Source organism: Pongo abelii, chromosome 1 (genome assembly GCF_028885655.2).
Source record: "Pongo abelii isolate AG06213 chromosome 1, NHGRI_mPonAbe1-v2.0_pri, whole genome shotgun sequence".
NCBI classification, from domain to species: domain Eukaryota; kingdom Metazoa; phylum Chordata; class Mammalia; order Primates; family Hominidae; genus Pongo; species Pongo abelii.
This window is the reverse complement of record NC_071985.2, coordinates 40,516,034-40,523,856: the sequence shown is the minus strand read 5'-3', so window position 1 is coordinate 40,523,856 and position 7,823 is coordinate 40,516,034. Positions and strand designations below refer to the sequence as shown.

At 39.1% G+C, this 7,823-nt stretch overlaps 1 long non-coding RNA gene across 1 annotated transcript; it reads left to right on the top strand.

The window, feature by feature from the left end:
* The first annotated feature begins 673 nt into the window (after positions 1-673).
* On the top strand, positions 674-3,516 carry LOC100935791 (uncharacterized). Its single transcript, XR_150616.3, has 2 exons — positions 674-981; positions 3,245-3,516. It is a non-coding gene; the product is annotated as an uncharacterized LOC100935791 (long non-coding RNA).
* Positions 3,517-7,823: the final 4,307 nt, after the last annotated feature.

Sequence of the window (7,823 nt, the reverse complement as noted above, 5' to 3'; positions counted from 1 at the left end):
ATCTCTGATAGGTCATACAGTCACTCGCTGTAGGCAATAGTCCCCTAAGGGGTCCCAGTCTCTCAGTATTGTATTCACAAACCGTGTGACTGCAATTTAGCCATAAAAGTGATCCTGGCTTTTTCATGAGCACAAAGCAGTCTGTGTGAAGGGGTAGGCTGGCTTGATTGGCTACATGTCCCAGTCAGCCGGAATATGGTTGGTGTTCAAGGTCTGTTAAACTGAAGAAGAGGATTCTGTATGGCAGATATTAAACTGAGTGTGTTACACAGATTATCTCATTTATAAGAATCACATAAGATAGTGATTTGCCTCCAAATTTTTCAGATGAGATCAAGACCTAGAAAGATTGCCTAACTTAGCCATGGTCCTATAAATAAACTTAGGTTGTCTACCACCAAGACTCCATCTTTCCACCATCCCAAGTTGCCTCACATGCTCCTGGTCAGACAGATCATGCTACATTCAAATGAATGTAGATAAAAATGTCCCGGATATATTCTTTTCTTGAGTGACGGTTTAGAAAAAGTGCAGGTTTGTGCTCAAAAATACCTTTGTGAACAACTAGGAAGCAATAAAATGGGGCTCTGTAGCCAATCCATGGTTGGCGATGTAATAATCGCCTTTGCAAATTCACAGATTCTTGTATTTGGACAAACAATTGTTTGACAATGGGAAGATATGCTCCCAACATGTAGGTGATCTCACCAGAAGGTAAAAATTGAAGAAAAAAATCATTCAAACACCCACATACTAGATCTTTCTCATTTAATCTTGAGGTTTCCATGTTGAGAGGAGTGAAAGGAGATTTCTGTACCCATTAGCCAGGAAGACGTTTTGAAAGAAGAATCCATCAGCCTTATGACTCAGTTCTCAGTAGCTTCTTCAGGATCTTTCTTTCAAAATATCATTTTAAAGTCTTGCATTATAGTTCTAAAAAGCCAAAAGAATGCTAAAATTGCTCTAAATCCAACCACGCCAGTAAGTACAGCTATTTCCATTTATTCCTATTCGGACCTTGTGCATTCAAAAACATAATTTTATATAATTTAAACCATAGTATAGGTACAATTGGATTGTTTAACCTAAAATTACACAATAAATATTTTCTGTGTTACAAAATAAGCCTCAAATCTATCATTTTAATGGCTGCATAATATAGTATTATAGTACATGATATTGTCATCTATTTAACCATTCCTATACTGTTCAAATTGTTTCCAATTTCTCAGTATTGAAAACAATGCTAAAATGAAGACTCTTCACGTACACAGCTTTTTCCTTCTTTAAGACTATTTTCTTAGGTTATATTGCCAGAAGTATGATTATAGAGTCAATTTCATATATTATAGAGTTTTTGATTCCAACTGATGTATTTCTTTCTAAAAATATCCTACTATTATAATATTGCTGTCTTCTAAGTGTACGTAAAACTTTCACCAAGATCTCACTGTTACTGTTACTGTGCAAAATTCCTGTTTGGAAGCCCTAAACCCCAATGTGATAGTATTTGGAAATGAGGCCTTTGAGAGGTAATTAGGTTTAGATGAGGTCATGAGGATTGGGTCCCTATAGTGGGATCAGTGCCCTTACTTCTAAAAATAAAAAAAAATAAAAAATAAAAAAGACTCCAAACAGCTTGCTTCTCTGTCTCCAACATGTGAAGATACAATGAGCAGACAGCCATCTGCAAGCCAGCAAGAGAGCTCTCACCAGAAAGAGAATCTGCTGTTACCATGATCTTGGATTTCCAAGGCTCCAGAACTGTGATAAACAAGTATCTGTTGTTAAGCCACCTGGTCTATGGCATTTTATTACAGCAGCCTGAGCTGACTAATATGCATTATATTTTCTGTTTTCAAATCTGGTTGGTATAAAACCTTATTCCCTTTTCATTATTTGACTGACCCATTTGAACTCTAATCACATATTTACCTATTACTTCAATTTACATATAACGTTTCAATGTCTCTATTTGTAAGTGCAATTGAAAGTTGACAGAGGCTTCCGTGGGGATAAAATGAACAATGGTACAGACTGGCCGTTATGGATAGAGATAGTATCTGTGAAGTGGGGGAGCAAGAGTGGGACAAAGGATCTAACTTATATTTTCTTACCTTATTAATTCATAATTTTTGAGCATCTGCACTGTGGTAGGTATTGTAGTAGGTGCATAGAAACAGAACAGCAGAGAAAAATAGGTTTCCTGCTCTCACATACCTTACAATATAGTGAGGGAATCAAATAAGAAAAAAAGGAAATTATAATACTACATGAGAAGTTTGTGTTGAAAATAAGTTCAGGGACTAAGGAAGCACAATGAGGGAGGGGCCAAATCAAGTATTAACAGGGAAAGGAAGGCATTCAGTTAGAGGTGACATCAAAATGGAAACTGGGCAAGCTAAAGTTGGAAAGATGAAGAGGAAAGCAGGGTGTGGTGGCTTACACCTGTAATTTTACCTACTCAGGAAGCTAAGGTGAGAGAAACCCTTGAGCCCAGGAGTTTGAGACCAGCCTGAGCAACATAGCAAGACCCTATCTCTAAAAACATATATACATACATACATACAACATAATAAATAAAACTAGCCAGGTATGGTGGCACATGCCTGTAGTCCCAGCTACTAGGGAGGCTGAGGTGGAAGGCTTGAGTCCAGGAGTTTGAGGCTTCAGTGAGCCATGATCATGCCACTGCACTCAGACTAGGTGACAGGATGAGACTCTATCTCTAAAAAAATAAGAAAGAAAGATGAAACAGGATCATGGAAGAAGACGGGATATCATGGGGGGACTAGAGAGAGTTCTAAGTAGAGGCAGATAACATGGGCAAATGCTCAGAAGCAAAAGAGAGCTAGCCTAAGTGCAGAAAGGAATAGCATAATATGGCTTACCAGAGCTTCCAGCAATCAAATATGGGTGAGATGATTCCCAGATTCTTTATCCCACTCCTGCCCCACAACCTCATGGATGCTATCTCTATCTGTAGAGGCCAAACTGCACCACTGTTCATTTTATCCCTACATAGCAACCTCTGCCAATTTTCAACTGCACTTGCAAATGGAGAAATTGAAAACCTGTGTTGCTTCTGGGTTGATATGGAGTGATAAGCCGGGAGCATCTGACTGGGCATGTTTTTCTTCGTGTGTTGGAACAGAAAAGAATCTGCATAGATAGGCAGCACACAACAAATCACAAACCCAGCAGTGCCTATAAAAGCATGGTCTTTCTTGTGTCTCCACCCCAGGCAAGCCTGCTCAATTCATTTCTTCAGACATCACTCCGAAATTGCCAGAGTGGTTTCCCACTGACAGACTTCATCGCTGTACTGCACATCTCTTCACTACAAAAGGGGAGATGAGACAGAGACAAAAAGAGAAATGGATTTACTGTGCTGGGGAAGTTAAGCACACACTGGGTTGGAATTTCATTTCCACTGAATTAGAAGCTCTGGCTCAGCACGGATGACACAGTGATGCTCCTTTAATAACACAAAATAAATAAAACATGGAAAAGGTTTTCCAGTTTGCTTTAGGGGACGTTCATGCACACATTCTCTGCCTCTCTCCTCTCTAGGAACATTGGACACTCTCTTATTGCCTTTGTGCTACTTCAAAGCTGCAGAGATTGACCTTAGCCTTAAATAAAGTCAGAAAATGCTTGAATCCCTGGGGAAACAACCCCTAAAGCCTCAACAAATCCATCATTTTATCAAGTCCCAAGACCTGGGGAGAACAGACAACACATCAAGCTTATAGAAACTTGGGTTGGGTGATCCTTGGGACACATCTGCTCTGTGAGACTAGAGATGTGCCTGAGAGAGGACAGGTAAGTTTCTGAGCTTACCTGTAAGGTAAGTGTCTGAGCAGCATTCTCCTGCGGGCCCATCACAGCTTCAGCAGCTCCTATGCAGGTCAAGGGTTGTTGTGGTGGTGTGGCCTGGCAAAAATTACAATGTAATTTCTAATCCTGCCCTTTGTTCATTCCAGCCCCAGGGAGGTCACCATTTTTCAGGTGTTCTCACCTTATCTCAAGTTCATTCCCCAACTAGCAAAGGGATTTTGAAAGGCATTGGAAAATACAGTGGATTTCTGGGTTTTGGGTGTTATTTTTTTGCTTTAACATAAGATATGTTTTAAGTACTGTATATGTGTTACTGATAGAAGGGTGTTTTATGTAAGTTACTCCTTAAAAATCCAATATTCAACTACTTTCACCAAGAGGTGTACCACTATCACTTACCAACTTTGAGGCACTGCCTCCTTTAACCATTTTCTGACCTAATTTTCTCCCGACATGATTGACCAGGTATTTTGCTGTATTCAACAAGTCCTTTTTGTTTTTTAATAGCACTATAACCCTTTCTTGAATTGATCCATTTACATGTCTAACTTTCCTACTAAACTATAAGTTACTTGTGGCTGGTTGCATCTTCAACAATGGCCATGAAAGTATCTCCTATTATTCTACAGTGTGACCTGACACACCTTCCACTAAGAGATAGGATCTATGTCCTCTTCCTTGGACTCTAGCTGGGCTTGTGACTTGCATGTAACCAATACAATGCAGTGGAGTGATTCTGTCTGACTTCTAAGAAAAAGTCAGAAAAGATTATACAACTTTCCTACGGCTAGGACATCCTCCTTTGGAATCACATAGGAGGTTCAACTACTGCATGGCCACCATGCAGTGAGGAAGCTCAAGCACATACGAGGCCACATGAATGCTGACAAACAGCCCCAGCTGATGTCCCAGCCCACCGAGTTTATCTACCGCCAGAAATATGACTGCCAATTACACCTTCACATTGTGTTGGCTCTCAGCCATCTGGTCACCCCCAGCCTTGAGTTTCGTCAGCTGAGGCCAGACATTGTAAAGGACAGCCACACTATCCTTACCATACCCTCTCTGAATTCCTGATCCACAGAATCTGTGAGCAAAATTTATAAAGCATGGCACTTTAAGGAGGTTCATTATAAAGAAATAGTTAACTAGAATACTACCAAGATAGAAACTGTACCATCTATGTTTGTATTCTTCAAGTAAGGGTTCAATAAATGTTGATTGTATGAATGAATGCATATTGTTAAACAAACAAAAAAGCATGTGCAATCATGAACCCAGATGTTACATGTGCTAAGAGTAAATCCCACAACAAAGAACATCTTCTACAATGTTAAGCCTTAGAGGAACTGGGAATAAAAGCTAAAATATTATTAGAACTTATCAAACAAATCTGCCTGCTGCTGGTCAGAAATAGGTCTTGCTTTAGGGTGATACATATTTTCAGCTTCAAAAGAATGTTCTTTGTTGATATTTAATAATTTATAGATTCCTCACTTTGCAGTTTATCTTATGGTTTCTTTAATTTGTGTTGGGATTGAAAAGGAGCAGAGTGAAAATCAGATATGATACATTTCTCATCTCTCTTGGATACACTCCCAGAGGTTCAGACTGAAATGACTCAAGGTCTTTTTCTATAAAAACAATTTTGAAATAGATCGCTAACTCTTTGGTATTCACTGAACAATAAAAATATAAGTTTTCTTTTAAGGGGTGAGAGGGATAAAGGAAGAGAAGAAAGAAAGAGATCCAGTTAATTACATTAGTTTCTGAACACATCCCTGTGAATTGATAGGAATTGAGGACAAAAGAGAGAAACAAAAATGGAAAAAAACACAACCACACAAGCATTGTTAGGACTACGGTTTTGTTTTGTATTGTTTAAATTTTTTTTCTCATTCCCTTTACCCTGGGCTAATTAGACACTGGACTGTATCTAGTGAGAATGGGCTAGGAGACTTTTGTACTTGGGATTCTGAGTTGGACCACTGCTCCTATGTAAACTTCTGTAACTGGGGCTATGAATTCTGTGATGTTGGGGAACTAGTCCGCTAGGTAGAACAAAGGTTTTATTTGCTGCATAGCAGTTTCATTAAATAAATCATACATTCATGGAGGCAAAGGAAATTAACAAGAAACTTTGCCTGGGAGGTTAGACATATTGTGCAGGACTTCAAATAAACTGGAGTGCACTTTGCAATTCAGAAGATGTATATATGCTGGAATGTGCAAAAGCAACACTATTTTATTTACACATATATATAGTGATAGCTGTATACAAATATTTGTGTACATATATGCATATGCATACAAATTTAATCTTTATGTGTGTATACATTTTTAATCTTCTTTACAACGGAGAGCTAAAAAAAATCTGTATTTCTTATGCTTGCAACACACCATATGCCTGTGAATCACCTTTGTTCCTTTAAAAATCATCTAAGTGATGATGGGAGTTGTACGTGGTACTAGGAAAGCAAGGAAAACAAAACATGATTCCTGTTCTTGGGCACCTCAATTCTAATTGGAGAATGGAGAACACTCAAGCTAGCCTTAAGGCAAATTGTATCTGTGCAATATAACCAGTGATATCAGAATTGCAGTTAACTCAGGAAGCATTTTATTAAGCACCTATTATGTGCCAGTACTGGGCTTAATGTTGGAATTACAAAAAGGATTAACAAAAGCCCTTCCCTCCAATAGATTATAATACAAAAAAGGGAAATAGAAATGCAAACAAATAATTGTAATCCAGTGGGAGATGTGCAAGAATAGAAATTTGCATAACACAGAAGTCAGCACGCAGGAGGAAGGGATTAACTTAGACTGGAGTGTAAAAGTGGAGAAGGAGATGGCTGAAGGCATAGGAAAGCCTCAATAGACAGTGACATTGAAGCTGGGTTTTGAAGAATAAATGGAAGTTTCCAGGGGGAAATCATCAGTGAGATATTTCATGTGGAGAAAGCAGGATATGAAGTGACATAGTGATACTATTTTATATAGCATGCTTTGTTCAGAGAACTTCAAATATTGTTCATCATTGCTGGAGTGAAAACAATGTGTGAATATGGCACAGGTTGAAGGCAAAGAGAAGAAAGGAGAAAAGAAAATGAAGTGAAGTAAGTGGGAAAAAGGGCTGGAGAAGTAGGGAGGAAGGAAGCCATACATTCTTCTGAATGTAAATAGATGAATGGTAAAGCAGTGGATGAAGAGTGTTGACTGTGATACCCATTGATACGGTTTGGCTCTGTGTTCCCAACCAAATCTCATCTCAAATGGTAATTCCCGTGTGTCGAGGGAGGGACCTGTAATCCCCATATGTTGAGGGAGGGAGGTGACTGGATCATGGGGGCAGGTTTCCCCATGCTGTTCTCATGATAGTCAGTGAATTCGCACAAGATGTGATAATTTTATAAGTCTTTGGAAGTTTCTCGTTTGTTCTTTCCTGCTGCCTTGTGAAGCAGGTGCCTGCTTCCCCTTCTGCCGTGACTGTAAGTTTCCTGAGGCCTTCCCAGCCATGCCGAACTGTGAGTCAAACTTCTTTCCTTTATAAACGACCCAGTCTTAGGGAAGCCCTTTATAGCAGTGTGAAAACAGACTAATGCATCCATAAACAATCTTTCTCCCTCACCTTCAGGTAGCAAGGAGTTGGAACGCATCGCTAAGAGTTTGAAAACCAGTAACTCTAGAAGAGTGAGAAGCAGCAAAACGTTTATCCTGAAGAAGAAATGATTTAGTTCAACAATGTTAGCTGTCTTCAAATATTTTCGGAAGAGCAATTAGATTTATTTCAGGCACCTTTAGAGGGCTGGACTAAGAATAATGAGTGAGAAGGAAGTCAGACGTACTTTTTACTCCATAAAAGGCAGAACTTTCTAACAGTCAGAGCTCTCCAAAGATTTTCTGGGCTATGTTGAAAGTTGGTAAGCATCCTATAGCTGAAGTGTTCAAGCAGAGGCATGTTCCAACTGTCAGGGATGTCG